Below are 24,419 nucleotides of genomic sequence, written 5' to 3'. Positions count from 1 at the left end.
TTCTAAAACGCTCCACCACCTTCTTTAAATAACTAAGTTGAGATAAGAAAAGTTCACCTTTGTCACGATTCCTCAAGATATCAATTCCAAGAACTCTCTTTGCAGGACCAAGATCTTTCATCTCAAATTCACCATTTAACTTTTCTTTGAGCTTCACAATCTCATCCTTGCTAGAGCTTGCCATCAAGATATCATCCACATATAAAAGGAGATAGAGAATGACTTTCTCGCCCCTCTTCAACATGTACACACAAGAATCATACCCGCTTCTTACAAAGCCGGTCTTCAAAAGAAATTCATCAAACCGACGATACCATTGCCTTGGGCTTTGTTTCAACCCATACAAAGATTTCTTCAAAAGATATACCTTAGACTTGTCCTCCACAAAACCTTCCGGTTGCTCCATGTAGATTGTCTCTTCAAGGTCACCATGTAAGAACGCGGTCTTTACATCCATTTGTTCCAACTCAAGATTGAATTGATTAACAATAGCCATAAGTATCCTTATGGAACAATGTTTCACTACCGGTGAAAAGATCTCATTGTAGTCGATCCCCTCCACTTGAGTGAAACCCTTGGCCACAAGTCTTGCTTTGTACCTAGGACCTTCAACTCCCGGAATACCTTCCTTTTTCTTGAAGATCCACTTGCATCCAACTACCCTTTGGTGTTTAGGTAGCTTCACAAGTTTCCAAGTTTGGTTCTTTTCCAATGAATCCATCTCTTCATTCACCGCCTTCAACCAATACTTGCTTTCTTTGCTCTCAAATGCCTCCTTGAAGTTTCTAGGCTCCGAGTCTTTCACATCTTCAGCCGCATTTAGAGCAAAACACACCAAGTCCGCAAAACCATATCTTCTAGGTGCCGTAATGATCCTCCTCTCTCTATCTCTAGCCAAAAGATAATCGGGATCCACTACCGGTTGAGTTCCACTTGTATCCGATGTTGAAGCTTCATCTTCCACATCGTCTTTCTCTTCATTTGGAAGCTCCACCTCAAACTGAGTTTCCTCCACCATTGTTTCCGGTTCTAAAGTCTCTAGGTCATTACACTTCATCCCCATGCGGGTCTCATCAAAGGTAACATCCCTACTAATCAAGACTTTTGATCCTCCACTAGAGTCCAATTTCCACAACTTGTAACCCTTCACACCTTTCGGATAACCAATGAAGACACATTTCAAAGCTCTAGGCTCAAGCTTGTCTTGCTTGATATGCGCATATGCCAAAGCTCCGAAAACCTTCAAAGAGGAGTAATCTGCCGGTTTCCCACTCCATACTTCCATAGGTGTCTTGAAGTCTATTCCCGTTGATGGACATCTATTGATCAAATAAGCAGCAGTTGTCACTGCTTCACCCCAGAAACTCTTAGGTAACCCAGCTCCTAGAAGCATCCACCTCACCCGCTCCAAAAGGGTCCTATTCATCCGTTCAGCAAGACCATTTTGTTGCGGTGTTCTCGGTACGGTTCTATGCCTCTTGATTCCTTTTAACCTGCAAAACTCATTAAATTGCTCTGAAACAAACTCCAGGCCATTGTCAGTTCTCAAACCTTTTAGTTTAGTTCCCATTTGATTTTCTATGAGAGTGTGCCATTCCTTAAACTTCTCAAATGTGTCACTTTTGTTTTTCAAAACAAAGACCCACACTCTCCTAGAATAATCATCAATGATGGAAAGAAAATAGGAACCCCCTCCATGAGTAAGAGTTTTGGAAGGACCCCAAAGGTCCGAATGCACATACTCAAAAGGTCTACTAGAATGATGCATACCACTACCAAACTTCACTCTATGTTGCTTGCCTAGTATGCAATGCTCACAAAATTCTAGCTTGTCCAATTTATCTTTTCCTAGCAAACCTTGTTTAGCTAGTTCAACTAAACCTCTTTCACTAACATGCCCCATTCTCAAATGCCACAATTCGGAATTATTATGAGGTACTACACTAGCTACAGATGCATTACCAATTACTATGGAACCATCTAAAATGTATAAACCATTCATTTTAGACCCTTTAACCGTAATCAATGCACCATGCGAAATTTTACAAACCCCATGCTCAATTCTAGTGCTATAACCTAGACTATCAAACATGCTAAGGGAAATTAAATTTCGCTTAAGTTCGGGAACAAACCTCACATCCTTTAAAAAGGAATTCACGGCCATCAAACATCTTTAGACGAACGTTGCCCATGCCTTGGACTTTGCACGCTTTGTTATTTCCGAGTCGAACAACTCCTCCTTCTTTTAGAGCCAAAGTCCCAAAATATTCATTCCTAGGACACATGTGATAAGAGCATCCCGAGTCCAAAACCCAACTCTTCTCCGGTTCCCAACTTGTGACCACTAGTGCACCCGCACTCTCATAACCATCTTCATCGGACGCCACCGCAACTTGAACGGAAGAACTACCATTGCCCCCTTTATCCGGGCAATCCTTCTTGTAGTGACCTTACTTATGACAAAGAAAGCATTTATACTTTGATTTGTCAAAGCCCTTGGACTTAGACTTGGACCTCGACTTCCCCTTGCCTTTTCCTCTTTGCTCACTTCTCCCTCTTGTAACATTCAAGCCTTCACCACCATCATCAACCTTCAAGTCCTTGAACTTGGTCAATTCCTTGGTTCTCAAAGCCGATTGGACCTCCTCCAAAGTAGTGGTGCCCTCCTTACCATAAAGGATGGTATCCTTGAAATGCTCAAAAGACTTTGGTAATGAACAAAGTAACAACAAAGCCTTATCCTCATCTTCCATATTAACTTCAATGTTGGCCAAATCATCAAGAATTTTGTTAAATTCCGCCAATTGCTCTGAGATTGTTTTAGACTCCACCATCCTAAATGAATAGAGTTGTTGTTTCAAGAGTTGCCTATGAGCCAACGATTTCGTCATGTACAATGACTCCAACTTAGCCCACATCGACGCCGCGGTAGCCTCCCTCGCGACATCCCTTAAAACCTTATCTCCGAGACATAAAACAATGGCACTCTTTGCCTTGTCTATCATCTCACGCTTCTCCGCTTGTGTCAAATGTGCCGGCATCGCCGCTTCACCCTTCAATGCTTCTACACACTTTTGTTGTGTCAAAACCGCTTGCATCTTAACCTTCCACAACCCGAAATCATTACTTCCGGTGAACTTCTCGATGTCCCACTTTGAACCCATGATACCAACTTTACCAATTCACGCCTATGCCCCACGGTGGGCGCCAATTGTTGTGAATTCGGACAAAAAATCACACCAATGAATAACAAAGATGTGTGGAGCAAAGGAAGTGGTAATCAATAGATAAAGTGTCTCCAAGCAACAACAACAAAAACAGATCTAAATCTAAGTGTAGAGTAACACCACAAGCATAACCAAAGCAATAAAGATAAGCAATGAAAGAAAGGAACAAACACACCAAGATGGTAACCCAGTTCGGTCCAATATGACCTACTCTGGGGGAGAGAGCAGCCCTCCAATCCACTAAGATGAAAGTGATACAAATGGGTTACAAGAAATTAGCTTGAAAGCTCACAAAAGAACAAGACCTAATTTCTACCCATTTTCATGTCACCCACACTCACAATGAATCCTAAGAGAAAACACAAAAGGAAGCTTTTGATCCTTCCAATGGTGAAATCTCACTACCCAAGGTGTTTACAATGTTTCCCAACCCAAGAGATCCTCACTACAAAGACACTCAACCCTAAAGTTACCTCCTTTGTAATCCAAGTTTCTCTCTCTTTTAGCTCTCCTTCAAAATCTGCAAAGAAACACTTATATAGCAGTCTTCAGCTGTCAAAATCGTGTCACGTTTGTCCAAATCGTGACACGTTTGATACGTACGACCCAAGGTACGACCAACCTTATCCTGAAAACGTGCCCAGCAAGCCAAAAATCGTGTCACGTTTTCCCAAAATCGTGCCACGATTATACACCAGCAAAACATGCTTTCGGCATAGCCAAAATCGTGACACGTTTATGAAATCGTGTCACGATTTCTCTGTTTCTCAAAACCACAAATTTGAAGCCAAAACAACAGCCTGGTGTGACATTAGATGTAGTTTTTCAACTACGGAAGATGCCTATTATTTACAACACTGATAGTTCAAGGTCGAGATATTAATGTAACCAATGAAGTACAACAATTATTAGGAAATAATCGAATTAGAGCTGTAACTATGAGTGCCACAGATGCTCTAAAGAGAGGAATGTATGTGATTGACACGGGAGCTCCTCTATATTTTGATGAAGCCTTCAATATTATTGACATTGCATCTCAAGGGCTTTAAAGGCTTAAATACAATTCCTCCCATATAAGTCTATTTATAGGTGCTTGAAGATGTTTCTAGAGTTAGAATAATCTAGGCCTTTGTTTGCCTTGTCTACACAAGATTATTATAGATGTTTCTAGGCTTTAACTTAAACTAGACATTAATAGAACAATCTAAAAACATGTAGCAACTTTATGTTATTCTAGTTTTCTCTAATGTATTTTAGAAATATCTAGAAATATGGATCATATTTCAACAGGTGGTATGAGACCCATCGTCATCACTACAACTTGTGAAATGCATATCACTCCCATCATCAGTAAAATGTATCAATTCTATCCTTTGCTCACTCTTTTCCATTTCCTTGGTAGCAAAAAACTTACTATCCTCCTCACTCATCTCCAACTGCAATAAAAACTCTAATGTCCCAACCACATCACTCATCGACATCCGTTGATTTCCATCACCATGCAAACAACTCAACACCATTTGACAGTAACATTTCAAACACTCACTTGTTATAGAATCCTTTATGAACGGGTCCACCATCTCTTCAATTACCACACCTTCATTGTAACATTTTTTGAACAAAGCAACCATGTTCACTTTTTTCTTATCCAAAGAATGATCCAAAGGTGGTCTCGCACACAACACCTCAAGAAGCACAACACCGAAAGAGTACACGTCAGACTTTAGAGTCAACCTGTTTCGCAGGTAGCATTCTGGATCCAAATATCCTATACTACCCTTTACCATAGTGCTGACATGAGTCATTGATATCCCGGTTGGTCCCACTTTTGATAACCCGAAATCAGAAACCTTAGCCACCCATTTCTCATCCAACAATATGTTTGTACTCTTAACGTCACGATGTATGATATTGTGCTTAGCACCTGCATGAAGATAATGCAACCCCCTTGCTGCACCTAACAGAATCTCGAGTCTTTGATTCCACCTAAGAGGTTCATTATCCGAACCATAGAGATGTTCACAGAGAGTGCCACGTTGCATAAAGTCGTAAACGAGAATCATCTTCGCATCTTCGTTGCAATATCCAATGAGGGAAACTAAGTGAATATGACAAAGCTGAGAGAGCAACTCAATTTCATTCATGAATTCATTTAGACCTTGTCGAGAACCCAGTTTACGACGTTTTATTGCAACAGGTGTGAGTCCATCGATGTAACCTTTGTACACATTTCCGAATCCTCCAACCCCGATGATAAAAATATCATCGAAGTTGTTTGTAGCCACTTTTATTTCCACCGTTGTAAAATAATGGCACAAATGGGATGGTAAAGTTGAGGAACCTTCTTTGTTTGTCTTCCATGAACTTTCTTCCATTTCAGTATGAGAGTCAAATCTTCTTCTCCTTCTAGCAAAAACTATTATTCCCGAAGTAACAAATGCTAGCAAAAGACATGAAACTACAACAGCAATAACCATAACTATGGTTGGTTTCTTTGACTTTGAATGTTGATTTGGTAATAGTTGTTTCTTTATGTGTCTGTTAGGATTCAAACCAGCGAGATTATTGTTATTATCGCTCATTTTGAAAATCTCGACTCCATTCAGTATGACATCACGGAATCTTGTATTATTGTTTGGTAATCGTTGTAGCTTGATCAATAGATTAACTCTTTGGTTAGGAAAACTTCCTTCTAGAGATTTCATAGATACAACATAATCCTTATAAACAGGAATCATGTTACCACCACTCCACCATATCACATCAGCATATCCTTCAGCCAAAATATCATCTATGAAAATCTGAAAAACTCTATCACCTCGATTCTTGATAAGCAAATCAAACTCACAAAAATGTAACCTTACCATATAAGTAAAAGCAACATCAACTTCAAAGTTCCAAGTTACATTGTAGTCCTCTGTAGCACCTTTTCCGTAGCTTCTTGCAGTTAAGTATACAACTTCGGGTGCAGTGTAATTTGGAATTGAATTTTTTGGATATTTGAGATGGTGTGCAAAATCACTTGATACACTTAGTGGATATTCTTTCTCCAAGTAAGGAAAATCGTTGTCCCAATTACGCAACATACCTGTATCATTATTTGGTGGAACTGGTGGTTGACCAACGTTGACTCTAAAAACCGTCTCCAAAGCTTTGTCGTTACTAACTTGGTAGTCTTGTTTGTCAAAGTCAAGATTTGGGAGATGATAGTTTGTGTCATCGAGATTGGTGTAATAAAGAAATGAGGGCATAGACACAACTTCTATTCCGTTAATGAAAGCATGATAAGGATTTGGTTGGTTTGTGTTGTTGGGAATGAAAGTTATGTGTAGCTCTTCATTTGGTTGGATTTGGATGCAATATTCTTTGGTGATTTTTTCGTCCTCCTCATCATCATGAATCCAAAGTGAAGGGTTGAAGTTTTTAAGAAGGGTAAGGTTGTTGTTTACTACAACAGAGAAAAGTGCATCAGAAGATTCAAAGTTTTGATAAGAAGTTGGGTAAAAATGAAGGCGAAGAAAAACAGTGGAATTAGTGATGCTAGAAAATGAGTATGTGAAATTTGAGAGAGAGATACGCGCGATTGTGAATGGAATTTGGATATTTGCAACAGAAATAGCTTTTGTTTTAATTGATGGGTTTGTGGTTTTTGGTTCAATGAAGGAAAACAGATTGGTGTTATCAATAGTATCCCCAACCCAAATTTGGTTATCTATGTCTGTAGTGTTTCTTGAGGAGCCACAACCAATTGCTAAATTGTAAATAGGGCTGTATGAGTTGGTAACTAGAGGGAACAGAACCAAATAGCTAGATAGTAGGGTGATTTTAGTGTGAAATTTTCCGTTTATGGAGTTTGCCATAATTGTGTAAGATTACAGTGAAGAAGAGTAGATTTTGTTTTTCTTGTTGAGTGTTAGGATGCTAGAAGTTGCATTTATTTATTGTTATATACATTGAGGATTAGGAAGGGAAATTTCTGTGAAACAACACTAGACTTGTTATGAAATAGACAACTTTGATATTGTCATATGAGGTCTTTGGAAGACTAGTATGACTACTTTGAAATGGTCGGAGAATGACTTTGGGAAGCATTAAGATCACATAATTAAGAAGTCATAGATAGAATTATTGGAGCATTTTAGAGTGTTGTTTCCTTGTGACATTAGATATCATATTTGCAATAGATGATTTCCAGTGGATTGGAGCTTTATTGAACCTGAGCTATTTCTCTTTAAACTTTGTGTCATGCATCAACTTTGTGGCAGACCTTTCTTAGCTCATGCTTTAGTTCGAGCAAATGAAATCAAGGTTATCTAAATTCATGAAGTTTCAGCATAATATCAACTCACAAGTCCCTGAATGCCATGACCAATGAACCAATGTACCAGTAGAATGAATTTTCCTACACGGAAAGATTTGCTTCAACATGATGCCAATGAAATTGCCATGCTAGACTTATTCTAGAAACTTAAGTGGGTTAGAAATCAGTAAACACATAACAATAACATCTCATGGTTAACAATTATTACTCGTTCGTTGTCGAGCAACAGAAAGATGAATTGAAGTAAAAAGAAGTCATCTTGAAAGATCACACATATATGCCTCTATAAAATCAAAAGACATAAACACAAACAATTTGATGCAGAAAATATACAAGACATCAAGAAGAGCATATAATGAGATAAAATTTGGAGTTTGTAATTTTATATTACGGGATGTATTTAGGCTATATCACCATTAGAATCTGCAAAATCACATTAATTTCAGACATTACAGTTGAATAAATGTATAAGGCGGGGTGACCTTGCATAACCATAAATATGGGACAGATATCTCTTTGGAGGGGGCGGTGGGGTTGAATTGGTTCAATACGGAGGTGGTGAGGAAGGTGGGAAATGGGATGCATACCAGGTTTTGGTTGGATCATTGGGTAGGAAATGCGGCACTTTGTAATTCATATCCGAGACTATTTTCAGTTTCAACTCAACAAGAAGCTAATTAAGGTGGGCGAGCTTTTGGAGGGGAACGGAGCAAGAGGAGCATGGAGTTTCGCTTGGAAGAGAAATCTCTTTGTATGGGAAGAGGGGTTACTTGCGAGTCTCATTGGAGACTTACACGGTTGGCTGAGATCAGAGACGGCAGATAAATGGTGGTGGAAACAAGAAGAGGAAGATATTTTCAAAGTCTGTTCGATGTAGGGGTTTGTTGCTGCCCTCGGAAACATTGAGCCAAACTAAAGAAATGGTGTTTGGTACTGTGTGGAAGAATCCGGCACCCTCTAAAGTGGTGGTTTTTTCTTGGCAACTTCTGCTTGACCGTATTCCAAGGTTAACCGTAGGCGGAGAATTCTACCACCGGATGACTCGGAAAGGTGTGTGTTTTGTGACGAAGTGGGAGAAACATCCATGCATCTTTTCCCACATTGTAATTTCATTTTCAAGGTTTGGTCTATGGTGTGTGGTTGGCTAGAGATCAATTTCATTAATCCACATACTTTGTTCCAACACTTTGAATGCTGGAGTGGGGAGATCGGGAAGAAGAAGTTGCGTAAAAGCTATTGGCTGGTGTGGCATGCTTTGCTTTGGGTGATTTGGAAAGCTAGCAATGATAAGATTTTTAATAATATATTACCAAAAATCCGGTAGAAATTGTAGAGGAAATAAAGGTTCAATCTTGGCAATAACAGATGTGCCTGCATTTTTGACAGTTAAGCTGTTTTTCCTTTACCGCATTCAGGTTTCTGCTAGCTAAACCCTTTGTATCTGTTTTCCTTTTTGTCCCCTTTTTGTACGTCTTGTATAATTATGGTGGAATTAATATATGAGCTGATTAATAACAAAATTAATATACCACTTGATGAAGAGCCAATCCATCAAGTTATTTTTGCAAATGCAGATAAGTAGATTTTGCATTAGCCATTGGTCATTGTGAGAAAACTATGAGCATTGAAAGAGGACAAGAAAACAATGTATCAAAACGTGTTGTGTTCTGCCATCAATTGTGAACAAATTTATCATATTGTCAGCACAGATAACACCATCATTTCGTAGTAAACTGTATTTGGGTTAGTTGGTTATAGAAATCTTTCATAATAAGAGAAAATATATTTAGTCTTACATAATTTACAGCAATATTTAGCATCACTTCCCCCATTTTGGAGCATAAATTTTTCTTCGCAATCGTGACCTTGGTAGGAATAATCCCAAAGTGCATTTAATCGGCGTAAATAATATAATGTAATGATAAGAAGAATTATGAAAAAAAAAATGTAACATACACAAATTCAATGAGATGGATTTTACTTACTCCTTGAGGTAATTTATAAAGTTTTGCTTAATCAACAATTACAGTGCTTGGTTTTGACTTTTCCCTAAATTAAAAATAAAATATGAAACTATGTTGGAATTGTTGTTCAATAGTTCAAATTTGCAGCAGAGATGCACAAAACATCTATTGTCAAACACTACAAGCAGAAAATAAACCATGCAAGTATTTTGAATTATATATGGGATTAACAAAAGTATTTTAAATTTGCAAACAACTACAGTTTTATGAAAGTTATGCTATAATAGTATTTTTCAGCATACATAGGATACACGAATAGTATTTTTTAGAAACAGAAGAAATTTGGAGAGTTGTTTGGGTTCTATATTTGTTAGAAGTTCCATATGTTTTCAAGTTGTTTTCCAGATCTCGTTTTCTATGGTTGTTGATATGGGATCGTTTTGGCTTTAACATCATATAGTTTTGTAAATAAAGGGTTTAAATTTTAGGGAAGCCATGGACAGATCGGAAGGTGCAAGGAGGCTTGGGATCTAGATCATCAATAGCTGGTATGCCTACAACTTCTTCGCAGGGCGAGCACCGCTTTTCTGCAGCTGCGGAAAAGGTTGCGATTTACTGTAACGATAACAACTTTGAATTTTCTGTTTCAAATTGTTTTGTTGCTGCTATGTTGTGCAAAATAAGGGGGGAGGGGAGGGGGACTAATTAAAGGAAAATTCATTAAAAAATGAATAGAAACTTAATTGTGAGGGTAACATATACGTCCCCGTGAGCTTAGCTTGGTAGAGACAATACATAGGGTTCAAACCCGGACACTACCAAAACGAAACAACATATATTGATTTCGATTTCTTTACAATTACAATTTTGTTTTTCTTTTATTCTTATTTCATTTTCTTATTTTCATAGCTTATAATTTGCTTTGTAACAAAAAAATAGATTATACTCTGCTTGTATTGTTTTAGTGCTTTAAAAACGTTTGGCAACCACCCGTATTTTTTACGCTAGACTTTTATGGTCTATTTGGGAGAGAGTAAGTGGATTGTTTTAGAAGAAACGACTTTAAAGAAACAAGTCAATATTTTAAAAAATTGAAAAGACAACATGATAAATGGCAATGTAATATTTCAATAATAATATTGAATTTATTTAAAAAATATGTTATAATATCCATAATTTCTAGAAGAAAAGCAAATCTTCTCCTCCCCTCCTAAAATCTTCATACAATCACACCCTTAATATATTTTTCATCTCCACTTCCATGAGTCTAACACATTTGTCTTTTAAGCAATTGATGTTGATTATATTTGTCTGATTACGAAAACACATACAAGGAAAATATCGCACAACTAGTCAGATTTCCCATTCATATTGATTAACATTCATTTTTATAAAGTGTGTTTCTTTCATTGTCGTAATTTTGAACTTCTTCAGTATCAATTTCGGTGAGTTAGCTTGACTTCTTAAAAAAAACATTATTTATATTAGGATTTGACATATTTCCCTGTTAACCAAATATCACGGTGTAAATAACAATATAAAGTGGATACTCAAGTGAAGACGAAGAGTTGGTGAAGTCTTTGGACTATTTTGGTATCTAAGATAATTAAAACAGTCACGTAGAAAACTCCAAAACGTCTTCTTCTAAAAAGAAAAATATTTGGACCATTTGTGTTAATTTGTGACCACATACAAGGGCAAGACAACACTAAGATATTAGTAGCATGTATAATTTTTCTTAGAAAAATTCCAAATCACATGTTTGGGAAATAATTATTGCTGATAAACTTTATCTATAATAGACCTAAAATTGCTGAATTATAAGCTTTTTCGTCTGTGTTCCACTTGGTGCAATAATCGTTAGGATGCAAGAGTAATGTGTCATATGTGAGTTAAAGTTTTATATTGGAAGCAAGAGTAGATGATGAAAAAAATATAACTGAGATGACCCATAAATCAACTATATTAAGGTTTTTGATGAAGATGTGATGTGAATCTCACTTTAGGGAAGGATCTTAGCATAATGTGATTCCAAATATAACCGGCCAATAGAAATCAAATGAATGTTGAGATGAATGAGAGAGCGCATGACACTGAGATGAGAACAGTGAGAGTCGTAGATCTTGGTGGGGAGGACGAGAGAGATCAGGGATAGGAGAGAGATGATAACGATGAGGGTGAAGGTCAAGCTATTTCGTCGCCGTCGCCGGAAGAGGACTGGTGGCGATGGGGTAAATTAAGATGACGAAATCATGAAATAAAAACATAAATCGATGTGAAAATCACTTATTTAAATAAAAGGGAAGGTGAAAAACTATTTAGGGAAGGAGAAAAATTGATGTGCACAAGTCTTAAATGATTATTATTTTGAGACGGAGGTAGTACATTGAAAAGAAAAGTTTTTAAACTTTTATGATTATGATAGCATAATTTCTACATTTAGTTTCTTATCTTGTAATTTTTTTTCTTCATATCAATGGAATTACATTTTTTAGGATAATTGTTACTCCTTATTCAACCTATGCTTTATTTCCTCCTTTTCTTGGGTCGCATCAAACTTACTATCCTCCCCACTCATAACCAATTTCAACGCAACTCTAAAGTCCCAACCACATCACTCATAGACATTCGTTGATTTCCATCACCATGCAAACAACTCAGGACCATTTCACAATAACATTTCAAACACTCATTTGTTATAGAATCTTTTATGAACGGGTCCACCATCTCTTCAATTACCACACCTTCATTGTAACATTTTTTGAACAAAGCAACCATGTGCATTTTTTTCTTATCCAAAGAATGATCCAAAGGTGGTCTCGCACACAACACCTCAAGAAGCACCACACCGAAAGAGTACACGTCAGACTTTAAAGTCAACCTGTTTCGTAGGTAGCATTCTGGATCCAAATATCCTATACTACCCTTCACTATAGTGCTGACATGGGTCATTGATATCCCCGTTGGTCCCACTTTTGATAACCCAAAATCAGAAACCTTAGCCACCCATTTTTCATCCAACAATATGTTTGTACTCTTAACGTCACGTTGTATGATATTGTGTTTCGCACCTGCATGAAGATAATGCAACCCCCTTGCTGCACCCAATAGAATCTCTAGTCTTTGATTCCACCCAAGAGGTTCGTTATCTGAACCATAGAGATGTTCACGGAGAGTGCCACGTTGCATGAAATCATAAACGAGAATCATCTCTGCCTCTTCGTTGCAATATCCAATGAGGGAAACCAAGTGAATATGACGAAGCTGAGAGAGCAACTCGATTTCATTCATGAATTCCTTTAGACCTTGTTGAGAACCCGGTTTACGACGTTTTATTGCAACAGGTGTGATTTCATCCATATAACCTTTGTATACGTTGCCGAACCCTCCAACTCCAGTGATAAAAATATCTTCGAAGTTGTTTGTAGCTGCTCTTATATCCGCTATTGTAAAATAGCGGCACAAATGGGACGGTAAAGTTGACGAACCTTCTTTGTTTGTCTTCCATGAACTTTCTTCCATTTCAATGTGAGATTCAAATCTTTTTCTCCTTCGAACAAAAACTATCATTCCGACAACAACAAATGCTAGCAAGAGACATGAAACTCCAACCACAGACACAATGACTATGGTTGACTTCTTTGACTTCAATGTTTGATTTGGAGATGTTAATATAATGCCATTGTTGGGATTCAAACCAGCGAGATTGCTATTTTTATCACTTATTTTGAAAATCTCGATTCCATTAAGAAGGACATCGTTGTATTGTGAAAAGACAGGATCTGGTACTGGTCGAAGCTTAATTGAAAGATTAACTCTTTCAATTTGATGGCTTCCTCCTTTAGAATCCATAGTCACGGCATAATCCTTATGAACAGGAACTATAGGAACAACACTACTCCAATAAAGCACGTCAGCCCTTGGTTCATCCATAATATTATCTATAAAAATCTGAAAAACTCTATCTCCTGGATTTTTCATATGCCAATCAAACTCGCAAAAATGTAACCTTACCATATATGTAAAAGTAGTATCAACTTTAAAATTCCATGTCACATTATAATTCTCTTTGGCATCCATTCCATAACTTCTTGCAGTTAAGTACACAGCTTCTGGTGCAGTATAATTTGGAATGGTATTGTTTAAATAGTTTAAATGTTTTCCATATTGACTTGATATGCTTTGTGGATATTGTTTTTCCAAGTAACGAGGAAAATCAGTGTCCCAATTACGAAACATACCTGTATCTTGGTTTGGTGCAACTTGATTTTGACCAACATTGATTCTATAAACTGTCTCTAACGCTTTGTCGTCAAGAACTTGATAATCTGTGGTGTCTAAGGAAATTAATTGAAAATGATAATTTGTGTCACTGAGGTTTGTGTAATAGAGAAAAGGCGGCATAGACACAACTTCGATTCCGTTAATGAAAGCATAATAAACATTCGATGTGTTTATGTTGTTGGGAATGAAGGTTATGTTTAGCTTCTCATTTGGTTTCATTTGAATGCAATATTCTTTGGTGATTTTATCCCCACCTTCATGAATCCAAAGTGAAGGGTTGAAGTTTTTAAGAAGGGTAAGCTTGTTGTTGACTTCAACAGAAAAAAAAATGCTTTTGAAGATTCAAAATTTTGATACAATGTTGGATAAAAATGAAGGCGAAGAAAAACAGGGGAACTAGTGATTGTAGAAAATGAGTATGTGAAATTTGAGAGAGAGACACGTGCGGCTGTGTATGGAATTTGGATATTTTAGAGGGAATTAGGTTTTATGTTAAGAGATGGGTTAGTTGTTTTTGGTTCAATGAATGTAAAGAGATTGGAGTTATCAGTATTATCACCAACCCAACTTCGTTTATCTAAGGCAGTAGTGTTTGTTGAGGAACCACGATTGATGGCTAAATTGTAATCAGGGTTGTATGAGTTAGCAACTAGAGGGAACAATACCAAATAGATCGATAGTAGGGTGATTTTAGTCTGAAATTTTTCATTTATGGAGTTTGACATAGTTGTGTTGTGTGAGAATAGAGTGAAGAAGAGTTGATTTTGTTTTTCTTGTTGAGTGTTAGGATGCTAGAAGTTGCATTTATTTATTGTTATATACATTGAGAAGTATGAAGGGAAATTTGTGTGAAACAACACTAGAGACTAGTCTTGAAATAGACTACTTTGAAATGGTCACATGAGGTCTTTGGAAGACTAGTATGAAATCGACTACTTTGAAATGGTCGGAGAATGACTTTAGGAAGCATTAAGATCACATAATTAAGAAGTCATAGATAGAATTATTGGAGCATTTTAGAGTGTTGTTTCCTGAAAGTTTGACATTAGATATCATTATTTGCAATAGATGATTTCCAATGGATTGGAGCAGATTTCTTGCAACTTTTCTTTGAGGAGACCATTGTCTTTCCATTACCTACCATATATCTACTGTGTTTTGAATAGGAGAAATCTGAAGAGTGTTAGATATAGCATACACACATTCAAACATAATGTGTTGAGTTGTTTTCAGCAGCCTTGAGGCACAAGATTCAGATCAGCAGCCACATTCAATCTTGAAATTAATTTCAATCCATAATATGATTCGAATCAATTTGGTAAAAATTGTTGATTCCAGCCATGCTTCATGATTCGAATCACGTAAGATTTTTGTTTAATATGAGAACTCTTACCACATCTGATACCGAGGTCTCTACACTTGAAAAAAAAGTGGGAAGTATCACGTAAATAATTGGTCTGGTATCTAATGTAGTTTTTCACCAAGGAAGATGCCTATTATTTACAACACTGATAGTTCAAGGTCGAGATATTGATGGCCAACAAATTAATGTAACCTGCGAAGTACAACAATTATTAGGAAATAATCGAATTAGAGCTGTAACTGTGAGTGCCACAGATGCTCTAAAGAGAGGAATGTATGTGATTGACACAGGAGCTCCTCCAAGTGTTCTATCCGGGGGAGCAACCCTGGGTGGAATTTTCATCATGCTTGGAGGGCCTGTTAATAATTTAGGTCTTGTAGATACTTGCACAACATCTCTTTTTCATAGATCCTCGCCTGCCTTTATACAGCTGGATACAAAATTATTCATTTATGAAATTAGAGTTTGCATTTATACTGGCACTAACATCTATATAAACCAAAAAGTTGTGATTCGAATCAACCTAGTCAGTGATTCACATAACCTTTGTATTTTTGGATCATGATTGTTAATCAGAGAGTCATAATTTAAATCAACCACTTCATGTGATTCAAATCAACTTGATAAAAAATTATTATTCGAATCCACCTAATAATGTGATTTAAATCATGCACATAATTTCTCATATTTTTAATGCATTTGAATTGTTTACTCATAACCATTCCTATATACAAGACACCAAGAAGAGCATATATCAGATAAAGAGGAACAACTCAGTTTGTAATATTATTCCAGTATCAAAAGAAATATCTGGTTAAACCTGTATAAAATATTTCAATCAAAAAGGAAAAAAAAAAAAAGTAAAAATTGAGTTTTTTTTTTTTTTGAATGGCAAAATATATATATATATAAATAAAAAGAGGTACTGTACAATACACCAATAAGCCGTCACAACGACGCTCCGACCAACCACCACCTATGCTAACGCCCCAACCCCACAGACGGGGCAGGACGCACACACACAACCACTCAGAAGCCGCAAAAAAGAAGCAAAAGAAAGGCACCAAAAAGCCGAAAGCTAGAGGCGACAACAACCACCTGCAGGCAACAAAAAGACAAAGAGAAGCCTGGGAGCCACACCGGGAAAGAAGGGGAGATACAACCCCACCCACCCCCCAGCAACCCCAGAAAAGACAACCACCGCAAAACCCTACCGATTCCACCGTAAAAGTTGAGTTTCATTAAGAAAATACATAATAAGAGAAAAGATAGGAGTAGTAAGTCTTGGATGGGAATGCTACAAAAAGCAAGAAAAAAGGTAAAAATTTAGTTTTATTAAGAAAAATCTAATCTATAATAAGAGAAAGATAGTCGCACATAATTTAAATTAATATTGAGTATAGTCTCCCCATTTTGGAGGATAAATTTTTCTTTACAATTGTGACCTTGACAGGAATAAGCCCAAAGTACATTTAATCAGCGTAAATAATATGATGTAATGGTAATAATTAAGGAGAAAAAAAATATTCTAAAACACACAGATTCATTGAGATGGAGTTTACTTCCTCCAAAATGAAATTTATAAAGTTTTTCTTAAACAAAAATTTGAGTGCTTGGTTTTTATATTTTCCTAAATTACAATGAAAATAAAATATAAAACTATGTTAGTATTGTGAGAGTTAACTTAAAATCAGGATCAGAAGAAATCGTGCCACGACTGGCAGCATCATGCCACAATTGGTGAATGAATTCCTGAAGCAAGTCACTGGAAAAATCGCGCCACGATGGAATTGTAACGTGGCATGATGAAGCGCTGAAGGCGAAAAACAGAAACATATTTTCAGTGCAGATTTGTTCCAATTTTTAAGGGTTACTTTTACTATAAATACAAGGCAAATTCTATGGTACACCAAATCCTTAAATTAATAGTTAAATGAGATTAGGTAGATGGTTTAAGAGGGAACAACTTAAGAGAAACAAGTCAATATTATTATTTTTTTACTAAGAAACAAGTCAATATTGTAAAAAACTTGAAATAGCAACATGATAAATGACAGTATAATATTTCAATAATATTGAATTTAGGGTTAATAGGTCTTTACCCCATGTAGTATAGGTCATTTCTGGTTTTTCCCCCTGTAAAATATTTTTTTTGATTCACCCCCTATAAATTTTTTATTATTTACCCCCCTAATAGGCCAAACAAAAACGAAAATTTCTTGAAAAAAAAAAATAAAATTGGTTTTTGTTTGGCCTATTAAGGGGGTAAATCAAAACAATAAATTTTTACAGGGGGGTGAATCAAAAAAAATATTTTACAGGGGAAAAACCGGAAATGACCTATATTACAGGGGGATAAAGACCTATTAACCCTTGAATTTATTTTAAAAAAGTTATAAAATCCATAATTTCAAGAAGAAAAGCAAATCATCTCCTCACCTCATAAACCCTTCATATAATCACACCCCCTTAATTTATTTTCCATCTCCACTTTGACCAGTAACACATTTGTCCTTCAAGCAATTGATGTTGATTTGATTATGTTTGTCCAATTACTACTAAAAAAATGGCATATACCAACGGAGGTACCATAGGTATAGAAAAGCTATACCTACGGAAAAAAAGTATTGGTCGTAGGTATAGATATCCCAAAAAATTAAAACAATAAAATACATCTGAATTAGATAAGAGCGCCCAGTGAAATGTTAACACCGCCAAAACACACTGCTCAAAAAAAAAAAACACCGCTTAAACACACTAAATATTAATTTTCCCCTAAACTCAACCCTAATATTCATCCCAAAAAATTTCCCACCCAAACTTTAATTGTTGAGAAATCCAGAAACCAAATCATTATCCAACCCTATTGTTACTCTCAAACCCTCGATCCACGTCACGTTCATCTCTCGAGAAACCTAGAAACTCACCTCTCGTTCACCACTCCCGTTCCTTCTCCTATAAATCCAGAAACCCACTCGCGTTAGCAACTCATTCCATAAACCCAAATCTTCATAAAAATTTAGAAACGTTCTTCAAAAATCCCAATACACATAAACATTCAGAAACAGTCGGTTCATTCCACTTTGTGACTCATGTTCGGTTCGTGACTCGTATTGTTATGCTATAGTGTGAATGTGTGGATCTTCTCATTAATAATGTTGGAAAGCCTTGCTGAGATGGTGTGTTATAAATCAATAATAATAGTTTTGTTTTTAACAGTGGATAGGTGAAATCCCTTGCAACTTTATATATTTGATTATGAGATTATGAATGATCCCTTGTTCTCTTTCTTGAACTTTAAGTTATCTATTCTCACATTTGAATCAATATATTTAATTATTTTCTCCGTTTTCCTTCTACTTGCTGCTTTTGGTGCACACTTTGGAGATATGCAACAGCGACGTCACATTTGCATCACCATCATCAACACAATTTGGTAATATATATTGAACTTGATAGGTGTGTTATGATCGTCTTGTCATGACCTTGATTCAAAGATTTTTGTGTCTGATAATGAAAATAAAGGTTTCCTAAAATCCACCAAATCAATTGGTAGATATGTGTTTAAATTAGATGTTCTTTGCAAACTTCTCAGGTAAATTTTGTGTCTGATAATGAAAATAAAGGTTTCCTAAAATCCACCTAATCAATTGGTAGATATCACTACAAGAAACATTACATTTTGCTAGGGGCAAAATCCCTGGCAAAAGGGCGGAATCCCTGGCAAACTGGACGTTTGTGAGGGAATTTCCCAGGGGCATAAGCCATCGCAAAACCGCTCATCGCAAACCTTTTGCCAGGGGTTCCACCCCTGGGAAAAAAACGAGGGCCATAATCCCTGGTAAAAGAGCTGGCATTTTCCCTGACATAAGCCCTGGTATTTTCCCTCACTTTATTCTGCAACCAGACTGACTTTGACTCTGACTCTGACTGACTCTGACTCTGACTGACTCAAGTCAATTCGAAAAATACCAGGGACATGCGAGGGGTTTAACCCCTGGCAAACGTCCATTTTATTTTATTTTTTTAAAAATGTTTTATTTATAAAAACGTATTTTTTATTAATTAATTAAATATTTTAAAAATAATTTTAATTAATAAAATGTATTTAATTTAATTAAAAAAATCGTTTTTTTTAAAAGTTGTTTTTTAAATACAATTAAATGGCTCAAAAATCATTTTAATTAATAAAATTTCATTTAGATAATAAACAAAATTGCTTTTAAAATATAATTAAAAGGCATATAATTAAAGCAACATCACACATACAATATTAATTCTAATAGGCATGAAATTAAAAGAGTCCTTAAGTAATATTACAAACCGTGAGGGGAAAAAAATTGTTTCGGGAAGCATCGAAAACCTCCCAAAATATTACAAACCATTAGTGAAAAGAAAATAATTAGAACACACAATATAACAACCATCATAATAATCTATCCTCTTCCTCGTCCTCCTCGGTCCCGACATCGTCTTCACCAAACACTTCAAACAGGTCGACATTATCATCATAGATAGGAGCTCTCACATTTTGCTGTCCATCATAGTAAATTGAAAAACAGATTTTAATTTTGAATACACTAATTTAAAAAACTGTTTTCCAACAATAAACCTCTTTAGTATATTGTTTTTTTATGATTTTTTTTTTAAAACCATCTTTTTAATTTCAAAATAGATTTAGTTTAACAAACAGAAAAAAAAAGTCAGATTTTTTAATACAGAAATTTAAAAAACGAATTTCCATAAAATAAAAAAAAATTAGCTCTTGAAGCTTGATAATAACAAAATAAAAGGTATAAATAAAAATTTAGCATCATATATATCCAAAAAAATTCGAAACCAAACTTAAAATTCGAAATATATTTAAAATTTAAAAAAAATTCGAAATATAAAAAAAAAAAATCTGAAAATAAAAAAATTTAAAATTCGAAATATCTTTGCACAAAATTAAAACAGATCATGAAAAAATTTAGCATCATATATATCCAAAAAAAACAAACATCATAAATTTCAAACTACTAAAAAACACTAACCTCTTGAAGCTTGATAATAACAAATCCAGAAACCAAACTTAGCAAGGAACCACAAGAGGAGGCAAGTTCTTGGACACTGATATGCAATACAAAATATTAATAACAAGTAGTAAAACATAAAAACACAAAATAAAAGAAGTGATGGGAGATCTATCAAATTATAGAAGTTAATTGATGTTGAATAAGAGTAGAGTGTATAAAGGAATGGAGGAGTAAAATATATATGGAGAAAAAAAATTCCAAGTCTTAAATACTTCTTCATGATGCCTACGGTTCACATATATATATGCAAAGAAATAAACCCAGGGGTAAACCGAGGGGCTACCCCTCTCAAAAATAGTCAAATCCTAGCTAGGTTAGGTGGCAGATAGGTGTGGCAGAACAGTAACATTGGTGCCCATTTGCCAGGGCCTATGCACAAATCCGAGGGGTTAAACCCCTGTCACGACAGCTTTTTCAGATTGGTGCAGTGCATGGTCATTTCAACTGGACTTTGGCCAGAGATTCTCTGCTTTGAGGGGCAGTCCCTGTTTAATTCCCTCGGTTTTGGTCTGAAAAAGCTGTTCCTTATCAGCTTGTTTGAATTTGAATTTCGCGGTCTCTCCAAAGCCAGGGGTTATGTATTTTTGCCAGGGGTAAACCCCTGTGTAATTGTAAGTGGTCCCAGCTTTCCTTAATTCGTTTTGTGAGGGGTTTTCCTTGTCATTTTCCGTGGCAAATTTGCCAGGGGTTTCATGCCCCTGTCAAAATCCCTGGCAAATGGGCCTTTTTCTTGTAGTGTATGTGTTTAAATTAGATGTTCTTTGCAAACTTCTCAGGTAAATTTTGTGTCTGATAATGAAAATAAAGGTTTCCTAAAATCCACCAAATCAATTGGTAGATATGTGTTTAAATTAGATGTTCTTTGCAAACTTCTCAGGTAAATTTTGTGTCTGATAATGAAAATAAAGGTTTCCTAAAATTCACCTAATCAATTGGTAGATATGTGTTTAAATTAGATGTTCTTTGCAAACTTCTCAGGTAAATTTTGTGTCTGATAATGAAAATAAAGGTTTCCTAAAATTCACCTAATCAATTGGTAGATATGTGTTTAAATTAGATGTTCTTTGCAAACTTCTCAGGTAAATTTTGTGTCTGATAATGAAAATAAAGGTTTCCTAAAATCCACCTAATCAATTGGTAGATATGTGTTTAAATTAGACGTTCTTCGCAAACTTCTCAGGTAATTAAAGCATGATTTTTTCCAAAGTTCAACTCATATAAGTATGATGTGATTTCCAGTTTTTCTTGTAACAAACTTTAAAGAGTTGTTATCCTAATGCAAAGGATTTTAGATTCGTCATTCCAATGGTTGAAAAAGATATTAAACTACTTGATTTATACGGTAGAAGTATTTTGTTGAATATTCTGTCAAAGTAAATTTTTGTTAATGCATTGAACTATCATATTCTATTTTTACGGTAAAGAAGCAAACCTTGCTGATTTACTGTAAAAATAGAATATGATATAGTACATTTGGTTGCATTTACTGATTAGTAAGTTTGTGCACTGATTAACTTGGTTGCATTTATTTTAAACAAACTTACTAATGACGAAAAATAGAATATGATAGTCAGTGCACCTTGCTTCAGTGCTCATTAGTAAGTTTGGTTGCATTTACTGATTAACTTGTTTAGTACATTTGGTTGCATTTACTGCAGTTTTAGCCCCTTAACTTTTTCAAAGTTGCGATTTTGGCCCACTAAGAAAAAAACTACAAAACCGCCCCCTAAGTTTTGCAAATGTGGCAGTTTTGGCCCCAAGGCCAATTTTGACTCGGTCTACGCTGACGTGTCACCCTAAGTGAGGTGCCACATGTCTTTTTTTATATTTTTTTTTTGCCTTGGGGGGCCAAAACTGCTACAGTTGCAAAACTTAGGGGGCAGTTTTGTAGTTTTTTTTCTTAGGGAGCCAAAATCGCAACTTTGAAAAAGTTAGGGGGCTAAAACTGCAATTAAGCCTTTTCTTTAAAAAGGAGAGAATATTTGATTTCAAAGGAATATTACATAGCATCTTCTAAGTTTGTTACTCCTTTTTTTGCGTAAAAAAAAAAGTTAATCCCTTTATTATTTCTAGAAGAGATAATAAAGGGAGTAACTTTCATATTTCGGGTGTCAAACATTGATTACGTTTGAACCTTTTTAACCTTTGATATCTCATTTATTCTTGGGAAGGGAAAAGTAAGAAAAACACTTGAGAATCGAGGTCCGGGAGTTGTTTTCGCTACGGGAAGGTGTTAGGCACCCATAACGACTATAGTATCCTATTGGAACCGTCTCTACTTTCTACGCGCGCGCTTTATTTTTAAATGCTATTTGAAAGTATTATTTACACCTAAGGGTTTACTAAGTGAAGAATTGGAGGGAGAAGAAGATGTTTGAATTTTTATTTTATTTGAATTGAAGGAATATTGGTTCCTTGCCTACGTACCCCTTTAAGGGATCAAATCCATCGTAGTTCTCTTCCAAAAAATGTTTTTGTTTTTGTTGATTGATTTTAAGTTTGAAAATGGAATTTTCAAAGAATGAGAGAGAGAGGCCTCAAGGGCATAAGATTGTGAAAATATGAGGTTGAATTAGTCATTTTGCAAAAGAAAGTCCAAGTATGATTAAAATTCATTAAGGTTTTAATTTTGTTTAAGAAAATAAAGGGAAAATCAATGTTATTTTGATCCCAAAGTTTATTTAGAAAATTATTTGAGTGAAGTTATTCATATTTTTTGGAAAAGAGAATTTTTCTAAGTATCGCGATTCCTAAGCATACATCTAAACATACATTCCCTAAGCATACATCCAAAGTAACCATGTGATATGTGTGTATGTGTCGGTGCTTGTGTCGGTGTACATCATTAGAGTCCATTGTCCTTTACATATGCCCTACTTTACATTCTATGGTCTCGCAAGAATTGAAATTGCATAAGGTAAAGTACAAAAATCCTAGGTTTTTACATGCTAAGTCATTGCATGAAAATTAAAGTGCAAGAAAATAAAGACTAAGAATATAAGATGGAGGATGAGATGCTTATGGAATGTATGAAACATGAAGTAAAGTGGTTAGTAGCATAAGGCATAATAGGATGGAAATTATGAGCAAAAGAAACACTAAAATACTTGGCAAAAAGTAATGAAACCCTTAACCTAAAAGTGGCAGAATATACCTAAAACTTATCATAACATCAAAGCAAGTATATGACCTATAATCCTCACATCATGACAATTTTCTAAAGGTTTTATTACATTCAATAATGTGAGGATTATAAGAACACATTCAAGTCAAGAATTATGATATGTCTAGACATATTTGGCACTTTACCTTCACAAACAAACATTAAGTTGCCTTGCAAAGCAAGTAATTAACCACGCATATTCACATACAGCAAGAAGCACATCCAAACAGTGACAAATCAATCCCCAATCCACACATCCCAACTCACAAGCATACACTAAAAATTTGAATCAAAATTATGCATATTTTCACAAGTTCTTAACCTAAAAATTCAAGGAATAAAGCAACGCACAACACATTATCATTTTTGTCCATTTTTATATGTCAAAATATCCTAAGTAACAAGTTTTAAATGTCAAAAATTAATCACACAAAAATTCACACAAGTTTTAGAAATTTCTAACACAATTTTAGCAAAAAAACTAACATTAATTGAATTAACAAAGCACGAAAATATTTTCACACAATCTAATCAAGATTTAGTATGCAAGCAGCATCAAAATTCAATCAAAATAACAAGAAAGACACTCACAATTTTTTTGGAATTTTTTAGTAACAAATCACATGTTCAGGGGGTGTAAACAGCAAGAAGTTATCAAAAACACTCAGACAGGGGGGGTGCACACAGCTACAACAAGCAGAACAGTGGACAAAAGGTTATTGGGCCCAGGAAGACAGAAATGGACCGGGTAGGGTTTGAGAATGGGTTGAACCGGTTCACAGGCCTATATAAGACCTTGAACCGGTTCCATGTCTCATTTCCACCCCCTCCTTCTCTCTCTAAAGTATACGAACTTGTTCCCTCTCTCTCTAGGAACGGATTTCAGACGGAGGAGGAAGATGAACATTCATCTTCTCCGACGAGCTCAAGCAATTTTCCGGCATCGGAAAACTTTTTAGTCACCTTTTTCAAATCTTTTTGGCTTAATTGCATGTTTGGTCCCTTATGTTTATTTTTGTTTT

At 35.6% G+C, this 24,419-nt stretch overlaps 3 pseudogenes; 1 reads left to right on the top strand and 2 right to left on the bottom strand.

The window, feature by feature from the left end:
* Nucleotides 1-4,489: 4,489 nt before the first annotated feature.
* Nucleotides 4,490-7,102, bottom strand: LOC146904487 (receptor-like protein kinase FERONIA pseudogene; annotated as a pseudogene).
* Nucleotides 7,103-8,164: 1,062 nt separating this feature from the next.
* LOC146904486 (uncharacterized) lies at nt 8,165-8,872 on the top strand (annotated as a pseudogene).
* Nucleotides 8,873-11,946: 3,074 nt separating this feature from the next.
* Nucleotides 11,947-14,630, bottom strand: LOC146904485 (receptor-like protein kinase FERONIA pseudogene; annotated as a pseudogene).
* Nucleotides 14,631-24,419: the final 9,789 nt, after the last annotated feature.

This window comes from Medicago sativa, chromosome 7, assembly GCF_051527215.1.
Source record: "Medicago sativa cultivar Bolivia chromosome 7, Bolivia_mono, whole genome shotgun sequence".
NCBI lineage: Eukaryota > Viridiplantae > Streptophyta > Magnoliopsida > Fabales > Fabaceae > Medicago > Medicago sativa.
The sequence above is the reverse complement of the archived record's forward strand: the minus strand, read 5'-3'. Positions and strand labels throughout refer to the sequence as shown.